The sequence below is a fragment of the Marmota monax genome, unplaced genomic scaffold (assembly GCF_021218885.2).
Source record: "Marmota monax isolate L192 unplaced genomic scaffold, Marmota_monax_Labrador192_F-V1.1 WCK01_AAM20220418_F8-fsc00039, whole genome shotgun sequence".
NCBI classification, from domain to species: Eukaryota; Metazoa; Chordata; class Mammalia; order Rodentia; family Sciuridae; genus Marmota; species Marmota monax.
Genome location: NW_026693602.1, coordinates 3,154,672 through 3,172,982, shown reverse-complemented (window position 1 = coordinate 3,172,982; position 18,311 = coordinate 3,154,672).

Here is an 18,311-nt window from a genome sequence, read left to right as displayed (position 1 = left end):
CTTATCCAGGGTAAATATTTTGTAAGAAATAAATTCTTTACTTACAAGAAAATGTGTTTAAGGTACTTAGACCTATTTTTAATCCATTTCATTGGCATTATCTGGAGAAATCAAAAAGAAAATTACATGATACACTTAAGAATTCATTTAGAAAGTGCTGTGATAATGAAGTTTGTCTATGCATTTGCTTGAAAGTCAGCATTGATTAAGCAATTTCAAATGGCTACTTACAATTAAGAATTCCAATTTGGCTGTATTCTAAGAGGCCCTTGGAGTGTAAACAGGAAAGGAAAGTATATCCAAATAAAATATAGTTTATTAAGGTATGGATTTTTTTCAATTTGTAGATTTACACTTCATTTGTTTTAGAAAATTAAAGTTTTAACCTAATTTAGGCAAGATACTGAGCTACAGTGAACAAACAGATGCCTTTGTGATTCACTTCAGGTTTTGGAAAACACAGGAGGTGTTGAGCCATATGAAACCAGGACATCGTGAATGCAGATGTATTTTTCTTGCATTCTTACTATGGCGTTTTTGGTCTTGGGCGACTTTATGTAGCAACATGCAGAGCTGTAAAAAAAGTATACTGAGGACCAACTTTGTGCCAGGCACAACTGTGAGAGAGGTTTTTAAAAACTTGAATAGTATTATTATTTTATCTTACATAGATTGTGAAGTAAGCATTGTATTCCTGAAGGGTTGATGCTCAGAAAGACTAAGTAACTCATTCTAGGAAACAATAATCAAAGACACAAAAGTCATTTGGAAAGCAAATCCTTTTTGCTTTGGGCTCTTTTTTTTTGACAATGAAAAGACGAAACTTGTTGATATATGAATTCCAAATTTCCTGTTGCTTTAATTAGCTGCTACCTATACACCTGTGTGTGTAGGTGCCATTCTACACATTAGGCTATATATAGGTACAGTATATAATATGAATAGCTATAATTACTATACAAAATCATACTATTACTTGTAACTTCCCCCAAGTGATGGAAAGTGATTTCTTGTGTCAAATTCCTAGGAGAGAGTCCTGATATTCATGTAGCTCTCCTCCTAGTGATAATCCAGTCAGGCTCCTTCCATCTCAACCCTTGTCCATCTTCAGCACTTGGCTTCTGATGTGCTCCCTCTGTGGCTGATCAAGATGGCCTAAGAGGAATGAGCGTGAGAGGTTCTAGGTGCCAGGATTGGAAAAGGCATAAACAGCTTCCTCTCAGAATCCATTGGCTAGAAATTAGTTCATAGCAACATCTAAAGATGAGGAGTCTGGAAAATGTCATCTACCAGTGTTTCCAAAACTAAGAGAAAACCAGTTTTTTGACATGTCCTTAGATTTACCAAAGATACATTTTCCAAATGAGTTACAGACTAAGAAGTTGTTGCAGAAAAGGTGCCACATCCATGTGAAATGTCACCAAAGCACAAAGAATAATAGAGAGGAAAGAGGAAGAAATATTAGAATTCAAAAACCTGATCTTCAGTCTCGGATCTGTTATGTAAGAGCTAAAGCACTTCTCTGAATCAAAACCATCAAATGTGAATAATAACATTCTTGGCCCACCCATATAAGTATTATAGAAAAAAAACTTAGAATATGATTGGATTTGGTAAAGGTTAAACTCCTAAAACACTTTTAATTTTTTCTTATCTATAATCCATTGTTAATAGGAAATAGTTAGCTAAAAGAAATATCAATTACATTACTCGGATGCTTAAAAGCATTCATTGGTTCTCATAATAAACAGACAGATATAGACAGACAGTAGATGGCAGATAGATAGACACAGAGATCAATCAATAAATAAATATAGTATCAAAGCCTGTAGACTATAGTCTCCAGTGTCCACACTAGAGAATTCCAAAAAGAATGTAATAAATTTCAAATTCTTCAGCACAGCATGCAAGCCCCTATAATATTGCTCAGTATGTATCTAGCTAAGGAAATTTTCTTCTGTTTTTGTTAAATAAACTTGTTTCCTCTGTTTTTTTTTCTTTCTATAATGCTTATTAGTTGGGCATTGGTACAACAATGAATGTCCTAGGTCAGTAATGTTATTATCATATGTTGTATATTCTTTTCTATCTAATTCTCCAGAATGTCTTTGATTTTTATCTGCTAGTGTTTTCCAGCTGTTTCAAATATTCTGCTGACATGTATCCTATCAATTTTTTTAACTTGTATGGTTCACAATTCACAATGTCTCCATGGATTTCTCTGAGGATAATAACTGGGACATTTAAGTCCTAATTCCTTTCCTCTACTGTTGGAGGCTCAGTTCTTCTCGTTATATATCTTGGCCTTCTCTTTCATGACACTGTTTTCCTTACAGGCTCTCTTTGGTTCGACTTTTATATTTGAGATTTATTATTCCCTGGTAGCTGTTGGGGGCTTTCTCCACTGCTTGCCCGAATATCATGATTTCCCAGTTTTGTCTTTCTCTTAAACGAGAAGAATCCTTGGGAGACGTATCCCTGGCTTTGTCAACTGGTTGACTTCACTTTGTGGTAGCCAGACAAAGATCTAACTGTTAGCTCTAATCTGAAGAGATTAATGCAGAAGGGACTTGCATCAACACCAGAAGCAGGTCCCCAGCCCATCTATATAATTACTTCAACCAGAAACACTCTGAGGACTAGTGGAATATTAGCACAGATATTTTATAGCTGAGGCAGGAGATTGCAGATAGAAATGGGGATCTCAGAGGATGGGATCCCACCAATCCAGATTAAAACCCTAGGCCAGAACTTATTTTCTTTGTTTGTTTTTCTCTGCCTGACTGGAAGGCCCCACTCAGGTTAGGACACCCATACATTCTGTTGTTGCCCCAGTTTCCTTGACTACCCCAACATTAGTCCACCTCAAAGAGTCGTTTTGAATCCTGGCGATTCTTTTGTTTGAAGGAACAAGTATAGGATAAACTCAGGTTAACAAACACAAATCATCCTATTATGGGAAGAAATTTAAAATGTACACCTTCAACTGGGTCAGAGGAAAAGAACGATCAAGGGGGACTCCCCAGTGAAAGGTTAGTTCCTCAACAAAACAGTATTAAAAACCTCGAGACAGACAGCCACGGACGGATGACACTCTCACTGGGACCCTCCCTGCTGTGGGGAGTTTCCTTTCTTGCTTCTAGTAAATCTGCTACTGAGTCCTCACCCTGTGTTGTCTTTGGACTTCATTCTGCAGGTGCCTAAGACAAGAACCCTACAGCACACACATGACCCTGTGTTTCAGAGCTACAGCAACTTATTCCTGTTTTGAAATATAGGCAGATTTTACAAAGTCTGATCATAATAGAAATCTTAAAAACATCTTCAAAATGTCTTTCTGGGAAATTGAGAGTAGCCGAAACAATAATACCAACAGCAATAATATTAAAGAATAGAGAATTTGAATGACATAACTTATGAACTGTATCTAATAATGTGCTGTTTATTTTTTCTGGAATGTTCTCTGAGACCTCCACAGGGTCCTGTCTTTTCTGTGTTTTGAGGGGAACTTGCCCTGATTACTCTATTTATAGCCACACCTCTGTCACTCTCCATCCCTTCACACCGTTTTGCTTTTGTCCATAGACATTATCACTAAAAATGCAGTTACTTGCAGAGTTAGTTGTCCCTTCTGCTTGAGTGCCAATTCCACAGAGGACAGTGATGTTGTCAGTTTTGTTGATTTCCCTTCTCTTGAAGTCCAGGATGGAGCACAGCATATAAGAGCCCTCAACACACAACTGTATGATAAATTCAAGAAACATAAACTTACCTCCAACCTTAGAAAAAAGAAACTTTTGAACATACATGATCTTTTTATGTAATAGTTACAATAACTGTTTAAATATCGAGCAGAAAAGTAAATATGTGTACTTCCCCAAAGCATGAATCATATGGTTCACAATCAGTAACCCAAAATAATATAAGTAGAGAATTAATAAATTAGAGGTGGCCATAAAGATGTAACCGTAAGCACAAGTAATGGAGATGGAAGCAGACCTCAAACAGATGTGCAAACTTTCCTTTGTTCAGCAGCAGAGTCAATTAGTAAGGCATCAGAGGGGCTCATTTTCAGGGTGCAGAATGGCTGCTGGTTATAGAAGGGCTCTGAGGTTCATAGGTCACGACGAGGGTGAATTAATCACTGGAGACTGAAGCAGAATGTGTGGGTTTTGGGCAGTCAGTTAAAAAATTGAAAAAGGTCCGAACCTAGCTGAACACGGTAGTACACCCTTATAATCCCAACTGCTTGGGAGGCTGAGACAGGAGGATCACAAGTTCAAAGCCAGCCTTAGCAATGGTAGGTGAGGCGCTAAGCAACTCAGTGACACCCTGACTCTAAATAAAAAATATATAAAACAAAAGTAGGGCTGGGGATGTGGCTAAGTGGTCAAGTACCCCTAAGGTAAATCCCTGGGGCCTGCTCCTCCTAATATATATATAAAATAATTATATTAATTATTATAAATAATTCCAAAACTTATTGTGACTGGGAAGGGATGAAAGAGCAGACCTGAGTTCATTGTTTATCTTCTTCCTCTGGGACCCACTGTTACCTAGAGTTTTACTAGTTGCTTTTCTCCTTCCAGGACTCCTAAGCCATGGGAAAGGGTGAAAGTTTAGGGCACAGAAGTCAATTCCTTCAGGACCCATTGTTAGTAGGAAGGATTAATGTTTGCCTTATTTTCCCCAGTATAATATATACGGGGCCAACAGTATATATTATATTATATTATTTATTTATATATATATATATATATATATATATATATATATATATATATATATATATATTTTTTTTTTTTTTTGGCACCAGGATTGAACTTAGATGCATTTGATCACTGAGCCACATCCCAGCCTTATTCTGTATTTTCTTTAGAGACAGGGTCTCACTGAGTTGCTTAGCCCCTCACTTTTTGCTGAGGCTGGCTTTGAACTGAGAGTCCCTTTTAACCACTCAGGTTAAAAAATAAATTACTCTTACTAATGTATTATTTTAAATTAACTACATATTGAAACCAGTGGCCATAGCCAAAATAACAACAAAGAGACAAACACCTAAATCAGATAACCAGAAAGAAAACAAAACAAAGTAAGTCAACTTTAATCTCAAAAAACTGGAAAAAGCACAGAAAATCACTACCTCCCTCTCAGTGCAAAGGTGGGTGTCATAAAGATAGGAGCTTTCAATAAGAGTAATAGAAAACCAAGGATTCAAACAAACCTCCTACAGCCTACAACTAAAAATTCGGAATGAATACTTTAAGAACCCCTTTGGAAAATATCAAATAATTGACAATAAAGCAGAGATTACCCAAAGAAAGTAGAAGAGAAAACAAAGCCGGATCCTGAAAGGATAAGCAGAGCTCAGAAGTCATTTTTTCATGAGGAGTATTTGCCATCCCTGAAAATTTTTAAACTTGTTTTCAGATCCGTTACAGACATGGGAGGAAAAGCAGACATTAAGACCCAGGGTCCATACCAGGTGGGGAGTGGGAATGTACGCTGTATTTTAATGGAGACATTCTCCACAATCAATTGTTATTCTGAAAGAAAATAAATCTCTCAGCAATATGCCAGTGGTCATATTCTGTGGGAAAAAGGAGACTCGTCTGAGTTTGGTTTCAGATTGTTCTTGGCTAACAACACTCTTAGGGCACCTTGTAACACACATGTAAAACCTCTTTAGATAAAGCTCTTTTTTTTTTTTTTAAGACCTTATATCATTTTTCCATATTAGTTTTTAAAAGCAATGAGCAGCACAAAACCAAGGATATTTTAGCACCTGCAGAGCTTGAGACATCATCCAGCCAGCTGCCCAAACCAGAATGGGAAATAAACACAGCATACAGAAAGGGCAACCTACTAGATCCAGTATATCAGATGCACAAAAGGAAGAAATGTTTAAGAAGTAAAAAAAAAAAAAACAAAACAAAAAACCCAAACATAACAACAACAACAAAAAGACAAAAAAAAAAAAAAGAATACAAAGGAGTTGCTATGGTTTAGATCTGGAAGGTCCCCCAAGGCTCATGTGTTCAAGGCTTGGTCCCAATGCAGCCAGGTTCAGAGGTAGGACTTTGGGGAAGTGATCAGATCATGAGGGCTCTGACCTCACCAATGTATTAATCCATTGATGGAACCATAGCTGAATGGACTATGGGCCGTTGAAAGACACTGTGAGACCTAGTTGATGAAGTTGTTCCTTGGCAGCCTGCCCTTGGTGACTCTATCCAGCCTGCCTCTGTCTGTCTGTCTGTCTGTCTCTTTCTCTCTCCTCCTGGCTGCCATGCCTCTGCCTTGCCCATCCACTGTGGTGTTCTGTCTCTTCACAGGCCCAGAAAAAATGGGCTAGTTAAACATTAATTGAAACTTCTGAAACCACAGGCCAAAAAAAATCTTTCTTTCTTTAAGTTGATTTTTCTCAGTTATTTTGTCACAGCAACAAAAAAGCTGGCCAACATATGAGCCTTTCACAAAAAAGGATTGAAACTGTCAAGGTCAAGGTGGAAAATAATCAAATTCCAAAATAATAAAAATACAAATCAAAACATAATACTTTCTCTTATTAGCTTGGGAAGAGTTTTAAAATATCAGTACTACATTGCTAAAAGTGTTGAGGAATTTAGCCTCCAAGACACTGTTACTGGTGATGAATGTTGTCATATTTTAAAGTGCATTTGCTAATGATTTAAAATTAAAATGCATCTATCATCTGTCATTTCTAAAAATTTGTTCTCCCTCTAGTTACACAAAAGTATGCCACCATAGTTGCATGAATGTTCTTTACATTATTGAGTACAAAGGACCAAACTAGAAAAACTTAGATATTCATCATAAGAGAATCTTAAAAATATATCGATTCAGTAGTATTAAGCAGCCATAAGAAATAATGAGGTAGGGCTGAATGTATTGATATTCAAGGAAATGGAAGCTATTGTAATAACAAAAGCAGGAGCAAAAATAGAGACTGGTTATAACATGATATAAAAAAACCATATAAAATCCTAAGTTAAAGTACATTTTTTTTTCTGAATGAATACATGAAGGATGTTAACTATGGTCAACTTTGGTGAGAAGAATCAGGAATCTGAGTGGAAAGAAAAACTTTCACTCATATCTTATACTGTTTTGTTTGGTTTTCTTCCTTTAAAAAATAATTTTCTTAGTTGTTTAAACAATTTATATATATATATATTCTACATATATACATTGTGCATATGCTGTTGACTCTCTCTCTCTCTCTCTCTCTCTCTCTCTCTCTCTATATATATATATATATATATATATATATATATATATATAAATTGTTTAAACAACTAAGACAATTTATTTTTAACTATTTATTGGTTTTGTTTAATTTTAATGGATAATTCAATAATACATAATTTTAAAGTTAAATCAATTTAGTTTATTTAAGAAATTTAAACATTTAAAACATTAATAACATAATGATTAAGGGATGTTTTTTCTTTTGTACCATCTCCCAACTTTTTCCTTTCATTTCTGAACTGCCACTGAGTTTCCTACAGATATCTTCCCTTCCAGTAACTCCCAACAAACTAGGCCCTGTACTCACCAGGCTGTGGGGGTGAAGTCAAGCAAGTGAGTGGCCTTCCACTGTTGAGTGTCTTTGAGCTTGAGATCAGGGATGGAAACACTTGGAGTCTGTTACAGTTCTTGAACTTTCTTTTTTCACAGCAAACCTATCAGCTTTAAATTTATAGAAGTTTCAGTTTTACCAAATTCTTAATGCTTTTCCTTAGAAAACAAAAGGGGAGATTTTAATTTTCAGCTTATTCTGCTTATTTAAAAATTTTATATTCTCTTCAGTGTCTGTTTTCAGAGATATTTAATTAACATTGTTAGTTAATTATTAATGGCTCCTAATTTGAATTTCTTCTCAACTTTTTAAAGGTCATATCTTTATTTTCTTTAATTAAGAAATCCATGTGGTTTATGAAAAATTACTAAGATTATTGTCTCCTCCTATAGTTTTTTTTTTAAATATGAGTTTTCTTTTTTTAAAATACAGTTTTTGAAAGTCTAGAATTTATCTTGGTTCTGCCTGTGTGAAATTATGTGATGATTATACTTTGAATGAATGCCAATAACTAAGAAAAATATTACCAAATACTAAAAATAGCAATTCTGATCCTCTCCCTAAAACCCTCCCTTTTCAGCCTCATACCTCTGGGTATGGTGCCCTGATGCTCTGACTGCAGTTACCCCTTACAGAATTGCACTCTGGGGATGCAAAAGAGAGAGAAAGAAAGAAAGAAAAGAAAAAGAAAAAAAATTCCCAAATGATTTCCAAACTCAATCCATCCTTTGGTAATTACATTTGTAGATAATGGAAAAGAAACCATTAACACAGAGTGTTTTTAAATCATAATTAATTGCACATGCAAATGCACTGCTAAATTTGGATGCTCAATTAGACAGCTAATTGCATTGAAAATGGAAGTGCACCCTTAAATTGAGGACTGTGGGCCCTGGCCCACCTGTGTGCATCTTCTCACTTAAGCAAGCAACAGTTTTTTTTTTTTTTTTTCTTGATGCAATGGTAGGTAAGGAAGGAAAAATATCTACAACCTGCAAAATGTGGAAGATGTAGCCAATCATACTGACACATAATTTATATCTGTATTACAGATAGTCTATTTTAAACTAGATCCTTTGAAGACCAGACACCCTGGGGATTGCAGGAGTTTTAGCATCCTTTTAAATGCATTTTGCTCATGAAAGAAATGCTATGCTACCCAAGAGTTCACACTTTGAAAATGTGGGAGGCATTTTTCCTATGACCCTTTTACTACTACAATATTTGATATCTTGAAGCTCTGATTTTTTAAAAAATTAGGCAAATTGGAACATTGTAATTGTTATTGACATTACTACTAATAGATATATTGTCTTATATTTACTTAGCAGGGTAATGTGATAGTTTAACACATATTCGCTCCTCTCATCACCCCCACAAGATAACTCGAGATCAGTAAGAAATGTGCAGTTACCCATATGTTAGCAGCAGGCAACTGTGATTCAGAGAGGTTATATTATTTGCCCCAGAATGACAATAACAGGAAAGGAATTATAATTGCCATTTTAAAACTCAGTGTGATGGTCTTTTATCAGATTAGTGGCAAGTACAAAAATACACTTTGTGAAAGAAGTGCACCTAAAATATTTGCCACTTCAAGATAAATTTGAAAAAATTGCAATTGTTTTATAAATAAAATAGTAAACCATCTTAAGATCAGATGTAGTCAAACAGAATAATGCCCATCCCTCTCCCTCCACTGAAAGATGCCTATATTTTAATTCCTGTAACTGGAAATATATATAGGTTACAAAGTCAAGAGAATTAAAGTTGCAAATGCAATGAAATTTACAAATCAGCTGAACTTAAAATAGGTCCTGAATTGTATGAGTGGGCTCAGGGAAATCACAAATGTCCTAAAAAGGGGAAGAGAGGCAGAAGAGGAGATGAGAGGGAGATACCATTATAGAAGACGTAGCATGCTCTGCACAGGTGGAGGTAAAATGCATGCAACTGAATCACAAATTGTAAATAAATGAAAGATGTCTACTAAATGTTGTGACTCTGTAGGGGTATATAATCCCATGTGGTGTTTGCCTCTCATCCTGTCTCACTCTATCAGTTCTCAGAAAACATTCCTGGTCTTTTTTTTTTTTTTTTTTGGTTGTTCAAAACATTACAAAGCTCATGGCATATCATCTTTCATACATTTGATTCAAGTGAGTTATGAACTCCCATTTTTACCCCAAATACAAATTGCAGAATCACATCAGTTACACATTCACAATTTTTACATAATGCCATATTAGTCCTGGTCTTTATCTGAGAGTTTACTCAAAATTACTGCAAGCGCTGGTCTGAGGAGAGTCACTTGTTTTGCAAAGACAATTTTTTTCCCACTTTACCTAAATGAGACTGGCCAGGCTGTCTGTGAAAGTTCACCACATACTGGTATAAGCTGCATTGATGAATAGCTCTTTTTTAGGCTCAGGCTTGGTTTGTATGCTCCTTGACTTATGATAGGGTTACATCCTGATAAACCCACAGTAAATTCAAAGTAAGTCAGACTGCATTTAAGCCAGGCACAGGGGCACATACCTGTAATTCCATCTACTCAAGACGTTGATGCATGAGGGTTGCAAGATTTAGGCCAGCCTGGGCAATGTAATGAGACCCCATCTCAAGTTGAAAAGAAAGGGCTGATGATGTACCTCAGTGGCACCCTACATGCCTAGCACACACAAAGCCCTGGGTTCAATCTCCAGAACTGGAAAGAAAACTAACAAAGGATCCCCCACCCTGCATTTAATACACCAAGCCTAGCAACAGCTCAGCAACACAGTTCAGTGGAAAGTGATTGTTTACCCTGGCAATTGCTTGGCCAGCTGGGCCCTGGGCCTCCATGTCACTAACCAGTATTGCAAGAGTATCTTACTACATATTGCTAGCATGGAAAAAGATTCATATTCAAAACTGGAAGTAGGGTTTCTATTGAATTTGTATTGCTTGCTCACCATCATAAAGTTAAAAATGCTAAATTGGGGAAACTTCTACATTTTGAATTGATTTTTCACTTGTTCTTGGGAGATTCTAAGCATAATTTAACAGCAATTTTGCTTGATGGTTTGATAAGTGAGGTGAAAGAGGTTTGACTTAGATTTAGATTTTTCTAGATGGACTTTCACCTTGACATTCAAGAGGCTGTCCCAGACAATCATTATTATGGTAAAATTTGGAGAATAATAGAATTTCGTGGATTCTAAGGTAGATTTTCATGGATTTGAAGTCAATATTCTTTATAGAACCAACAGCGTAGCATCTTAGAATCACTCCCAGCCAGCTGGGTGTGTACAGCTGTTGCCACAGTCTGGCTGGGCACAAATCAGGAGCCACTTGAAGATTCAAGCAGGAACCAACTTTATTTTTAGAACCCATGCCACACGCTGCCCACGCAAACTCTCCAGGAACTCCCCAAGAGCTCCATGGGAACTTCGGGAACCTCCAGAGCACTCAACAGGAACTCAACCGCGAACTCCACCCACGTGAACTCTCTAGGAACTCAGCAAGAGCCAGGAACTCAACCAACCCAGAGCAAACTCTCTAGGAAATCCGCGAGGTCTCAAAAACAGCGGGCACCCGAGGTAGCAGGAATTGCTCCTTCTGGCAAAATGCCAGGCACCATGTTGACCTGGCTGTGGTGGCTCCCAACAAGCTGTCTCGCATGTCATCATTTCTGATAAATGGCTGATGAGTGCTGCCGCTGATTAGTTCTAACTGGTGTTGAATGAAAAGTTGGTGCATAAGCACAAACACAGAAACATTACAACAGGGTACACGTTTTTCCCTTAGAGAAGCAAATAGTCATTGCTGGAAGAATGGATATAATTATTACTGTTATTGTTGTAATTGGAGAAGCACTGACCAGGATTTAAGAAACACAATTACTGACAAGGAACTAGGGAGGCTGCCCTGTGCTTTGTTACTGGGGCTCCTGACAAGGATTGTCTGAGCACAGGGAGTGGAGACAGCAGAGCTGGCAGGTTCCTCAGAGGAGACGAAAGACACTTCCAGGTAAGGAAAGGCTTGTGCGACTGACGCATCCACTCCTTCTGTCTCCCTCACCCTGGGCAATCCAGCTGCCTTGACGCGAGGACACTCAGGCCAGGACTGTAGGGCCAGAAACACAGACTTCCACACAACAGCCATGAAGACACCGAGGGCGAGACCAGCAGCTGTTGGAAGGAGTCTTCCCACAGGCAGAGCCTCCAACTCCAGTTAAGGCTTAAAACCAGGAGGAACCCCCCAGAGACTGACCCTCGCGAGAGACCCTAGGCCAAAGTCAAACTGCTAAGACACTCAGACATTCCTGATTTGGTAATAAGAAGTACAGTCTAATAAGTCATATAGCCTCATCTAAAACCTGAGGATAAAGCTTACTTCATAAAGTTTTGGAAGGTTCAAAAGAGCAAAAGAGAGTTTGGAATGGAACCACCAGTTGACCCAGTTATCCCCCTCCTCAGTATTTACCCAAAGGACTTAAAAATCAGCATATTACACTGATACACCATTGTTTATAGCAGCTCAATTCACAATAGCTAAGCTATGGAACCAGCCTTAGTGCCCTTCAGCAGATGAATGGATAAAGAAAATGTGGTATGTACACGCAATTGAATATTACACAGCCATAAAGAAGAATGAAATGGCATTTGTCAGTAAATGGAGGGAACTGGAGACTATCATACTAAGTAAAATAAGCCAATCCCCATCACCCAAAACCAAAGGCCAAATGTTCTCTCTGATATGTGAATGCTAACACAATAAGGGGGTCGGATAGGAGTTTGTTGAATTAAAGTGGGATAAAGGGAAGGGAGGAGTGATGGGAATAGGAAAGACAGTGGAATGAACTGGATATAACTTCCCTATGTTCATATATGAGAACATGACAATGTAACCCAATATTATGTACAGCCACAAGAATGCGAAGTTATGCTCTACATATGTATATTATTCAAAAATATATACCCCAAAAGAACAAATCTTAAAAAGAGAGTGAAAAAGAAAGGAGAGTCCACTTTGTAAACTCTGAATTATCAATGCAAATGCTAAGTACGGTAATTATCTCACATGTCCATACAGTACACTTCAAGTAATCTAAATGCTTTTCGATTTCCCCGATTCTAAATAAGGCAGGTGGAGGTATTGTGTTGGGGACTCCTCAAGAACACACTCAGGTTCAGGAATTTGCCAGAAGAAATCATAAAATTCATAACTTGTCATTATGTTTTATTGCATTGAAAGGCTATAGATTGAACTCAGCAAAGGTAGAATGTGCAGAAGGCAGAGTCCAGAAAAGACCTGCACAAGCTTCCAGGACTGCTCCGCAGTGGAATAGCCCAAACAGCACTTCATTATCACAGTAATGATGTGAAATTATAAAACAGAGGATGCTCACCTGAGCCCTGGAGTCCAGGGGTTTAAGGGAGCCAATCACATATACCTGAAAGCACTCCAAGAGACTGACCTCAGTTACTCAGTCTCCAGTTTCTCCAGAGGTCAAACTGACATAGTATGGCCCTGTGATGTGGCTGAAGTCCCAGGTGGAAAAGGACACTGAGCAGGCAAGATCTTCTATGGGATTTGAGTTGTCTCCCATGAGCCAGGAAAGGACAGTGCTTTCTTTGGAATGTACAGAGCTTGAACTCGCTAAGCTTGCTGAGTTAAGTGCTCACTGCATGGATACAGATCTACAGATTTATAGGTTTGCATTCAGTCCTTCATCCTTCATATGGACATCCCCACCATGCAGGCAGACCTGCCTCTTGTTTCCCTTGGATATTTGGGGATTATGTGGGTGCCCGGAGAGTCCTGTGATGCAATGGGATTATCTTGCAAACAATTCCATCTTCTTCCAAAGAATCAATGAGGAAAGCCCCAGATGACATACATGTGACCACGTCTTACTAATACTAACAGAGCTGGGCTTGCTCAGTGGCCTAACAGACAAAATGAGAGCATGCTCTAATGGAAAAGCGGTTAGCAGTCAAGTCAGAGCTTGGTATTCTTGCCCTTTTCCTCCCCTAAGAAGTTGTGCAATTTTTTCTGTGTAATTTAAGGGTCATTAAATATAATAAAATATAAATAAATAGGTAATAATGTTTTCATGCATCTATTGGCTCTGTCAGAAAATGACACAGAGTTGAAAATTTAACAAACATATGCTGAAGATAAATTGAGTTCAATGTGTCTAGGTTTGGAGAAAAGAGGAATGCTTTAAATGATATTCTTACAAAGTGGAGAAATCATTGCAGATTTTTTAGCTGGATATTGTTAGGATTAAGGCTGACCATTGAGTGGCATGCTATATAGAACGGATTGTATTTCAGAGAAAGAAGGGGACCAGTCGGCTTGGTGCTCAGTGAGGGGAGCCAGCCAACAGGGAGAAGATCTGGGTAAGGATGCTGCAGGGGGCTAGGTCACTATGAAATCATTAAGTTAGATGTTTTTTAACAGCCTGGTTTGGAGAACCCTAAACAGAAATCAGAAATTACAACCATATTCAGTCCCTTGTGGCAAATTTAAACTATCAGACACTTTTTAGAAAATGTGCATTTGTCTCCAACTAAAACAGAACATTTCCCTTTTCTGCCTTTTAGCCTTAATCTCTTCATCAGGTTTTGTTTTGCTTCTCATCTGCCTCATTGCCTTTCAACCCCACTGTGTCCTCTGTCCAGTTGTATCTCACCATCCTATTTGGGCTTCACACTCATCATTTATTTTTTTCCTGCCTGGCTGTTTTCGACAAATATTCCATTCTTTCACACCATGTATGTCTACTGCAAGCCTCTTACAATGAACTCCCTCCCAGATCTCTCATTTCCAGACCCTCCCCTGGTCTGCTAACAAATTCATACACCCAACGCATTTGAGTGAATAAGAATGAACGATTTATAACAAACAACAGGAATGTAGCCTTACATGTTGCAGTAGTCAACTATTGGAAGTTATTTCCCTGTCCCTGATGGGTGACTTTTCTTGCCTTCACATGGGTCTCTATGGAGGGTTTTTAATTTTTTTTTTTAATTTTTAGTTGTCAATAGATGTTTTATTTATTTATATGTAGTGCTAAGGATCAAACCCAGGACCCCACGAACATGCCAGGCAAGTGCTCTACCACTGAGCCACAACTCCAGCCCTCTATGGTGGGTCTTATTAGCATAAGAAATCTGGCTTATAGCAAGAAGCCCTATATGGCCCCCCATAATATTTAGTTTTAGAGGTGAATCCCTTTCAAACTTCTGAATGCTTGTACCACAAGCATAATCTTTACATCACTAATTTCAGCCTTTATACACACACACACACACACACACGAATCCTTTTTGTACACACACACGAATCCTTTTTGTACACACACACACACACAAATCCTTTTTATCAGTTACATAAAGAACACAGGGTTATCCCATAAGCCAGGATGGCATGGAGAAGTAGAAAGAGATGGAACTGGGATTGGTTGATGCAGTCCAAATCCAGCCTTAGTAGAAAATGACAAGCAGCCACAAGACTCACAGGTCTGTGAGGTGAACACCCTGCTTCCCTGCCAGACAAATCCAATGCCCAGCGTCACGTATCAGAAGTCCACCTTCTACTACCTGTTCCAGCAGTGGCTGTTTTATTTGTTAGAGAGTGAATCCCTTCCAAAATGGTAAAGATATGGCCATTTTGAGTTTTTAGAGCTACCTTGACCTTCAAGAAGTCAGCTCATTCTCCTTGATCCTATGTTTCATCTTAGGCTGTTACCTTGTAGTTTCTGAGTCACTGTTCCAAATGTGCACACTTTCCTGTCTCTGGGAAATACCCTGTCTTACACCCTAGAGGTATTAGTAGAGGAGTACTTAAAATTTCAAGTGATTACATGCTTGATTTGGGGGCGGTAAGAAAGCAGAGTACTAGGGTGACCATACTCAACTATGTGCCTCATCATAGCAAAGAAGGGTTCCAAGAAGTAAGTAACCAATGTTCTAAGAAGGAAAGTGCTGGCTAGCTGAGAAGGAAGGAAAGAGTTGAAAGAAAATGGCTGAAGGTCTTGTCTACAGTGAGCATATATCCTGGTTTGCTAAGGATAGAACAACTCTTACAATTGTTGTCCTGGAATAACTATTAAAATAGCCTCTTTTACTCTAAGCAGTGTCCTGGTGTGTTTGGTAATTTATGAGGTAACCCTAAGCTAGCCTGGTGCAAGGGTTGCATGGTGCCCTTGAAGAACTGAGTAGCAGAGGGGAGAATTCCCAGGAAAAGCATTGTGTGCAGAAACCCCCTGAATGCCCCAGGAAGGTCAATGAGCAACATGGTCAACGCTTCAGAAAAAGCAAGAATTTTGACCGATTAAATGATTAAAGATGATTAAGATGATTAAATCAGAAGGCTGCTGGTGACTTCTAGAGAGTAGCTTCCGAGTACTTCTGAGATAGAGTGCCGCAGTCTGGCTGGGCACCAAATAACCGAGCCACCACAAAAGCCTTGTAGATTCAAACAGCAACTCTTTATTCTCGAACTGTCACCGGCACTCTACACGCACGTTCTGGGAAAATTTCACACCTCCACGGGGCTCTGCATCCCAAATACTCTCTGAATCTTGGAGAACTCAACGGGAACTCAAGGAGCAGGAGCAGGTGCCTGAGGCAGCAGGATATGCCCTATTCCCAGCAGGATCGACCCTAAACCCAGATCCACCCTGGTCCTTGAGCAGGGTCACCTTTCTCAAACATTCATGCAATGTCACTGCAAATGACCCGGGTCCAAGGCAAGCCCATTTCCACAATGGAGAGTCCTCCCTCTAAGCAACATTGGGTAGGCTGACAAGGAAATTGCCATTCCTACTTGGCTATGGCTCTCAGCAATAGCGTTTGCAATTTCAACAGGAAATGGAGTGAGTGGTTCTATACTGGCCACCGATACTTCAGATACATTTCATAGCTAGACAGAAGAAAGGAATACAAAGGAGGGATATATATGAATGGAATGATGCTTAAGAAAGAGCAAAGTGTCTTCTGGCCCAGGTGCTTCAGGTATCAAGGGTTATGGTACAAATATAGCCACATCTAAGAACATACACATGTAACCAGACCCAGAAATGGCACTAAGAAACCCCTGTCACAAAGACATGAATCTTTTCAGCAGGTAGATCCCAAGTTCCTTAGGAACAAGCATTTCACAAGAAGTATGGGAAGGGCCTAAAGAAGATTCAGGCAAACAAGAGTGCGCCTACAGAGACTAACAAAGCCCTTGAAGCCCAGGTTAAACCCAGGTTCCCAAAGGGTGTCAGCCACAAGCTCAATCAACTTGCCCACATTACCCAACCCAAGCTCAGGAAGTGTGCTCATGTCTGCATAGCCACATATCTTGGGCTTCCCTAGCCAAAGGCCAGAGCCAGGGCTCAAACCAAGAAACAGGCCCAGGCTCAGGCTGCAGCTGGCGTAACCCTTGGGCTGCCATCTGATTGGGACTGGTGTCCTCTTGTGCTGTTTGTTTCAATAAATCTGAGGCAGTATTTGCTGAAGAGGGAAGGAAAAAGGAAGAGAGACAGAGATTGAGAAAAAAGGATCTTCAACATCTGGGAATATGCTTAATGTGAGAAGGTAATTGAAATTAGAATTATGCTGCAGTATCATTTTTTAACTGTCATTTTGGTGATGGCGAGAGGACAGAGGCACTCTCCTATCACTGTTAGTAGGGAATAAATTATTACAATCTCAGTGGAGGGTGGCTTGGCAATTTGTATGAATATATAAAATGCATGCTCCATTTGACCTAGAAATTTCTACCTTCAGAAATTATCCTATAGATATTCTTGCATAGCTACAGAATGACTTTATATGAGAGCATTTACTGCAAAATGATTTCTAAAATCAAAAAATTGAAAATAATTTATATTTCAATAGGAACCTGGACAAGTCATGATAGAAAAATGTTGAATATTTACTATGCATCTGACACAATGTTAAATGTTTTAAATGTATGACTAAAGTATTTTCTTGCAATAAACCTACAAGGTAGGGATGATAATCATCCTTCTTTTAAAGATAAGAAAACTGAGGTATGATGAGTGTAAGTACTTTGCGTAGGGTAATAGAGCTATGAAAGGATAGATCTGGAATTTGAACCTGGATATAAATCTTCTAATCACTGGTATACACATAACTTATTCAGTTAAGCAAAAATGAGGTCTTTTATTGTTGGTCCTAAAAAGAATGAAGTAGATCTGTATGTGCTTATGTGCAATGATTTCCACACATAGTTTTAAGTGAAAAGAGAATGATGTAAAACACTGTATTAGTAAGTTTTTCATTGCTATGACAAAATTCCTGAAAAAAAAGTCATTTTAGAGGAGAAAATATTTAGTTTGGCTCATAGTTTTAGAAGATTTAGTACATGGTCTCCGGGTCCCATCACTTTGGGCCTTTGGTGAGGCATCTTATCATGTTGGGGACCATGGGGTGGAACAGAGCTGCCCCACAAAAATGAATGAGTAAATGATGAAGTGCCTAATAACACCAAATCCTGAAGAACTAGAAGGTCTAAAACTAGTAAGGAGGATGAATCACAAATAAAAAAACTCCCAATAACAAGTCTAGGATCAGACGGCTTTACTGGGGAAGTTTACTAAATGTTGAAATAAAAATTAACACCAATCCTTCTCAAATTCCTCCAAAAAGTTTAAGAGAAAGGAATACTTTCAGACCCATTTTATGAGGCTGGTATTATCCTG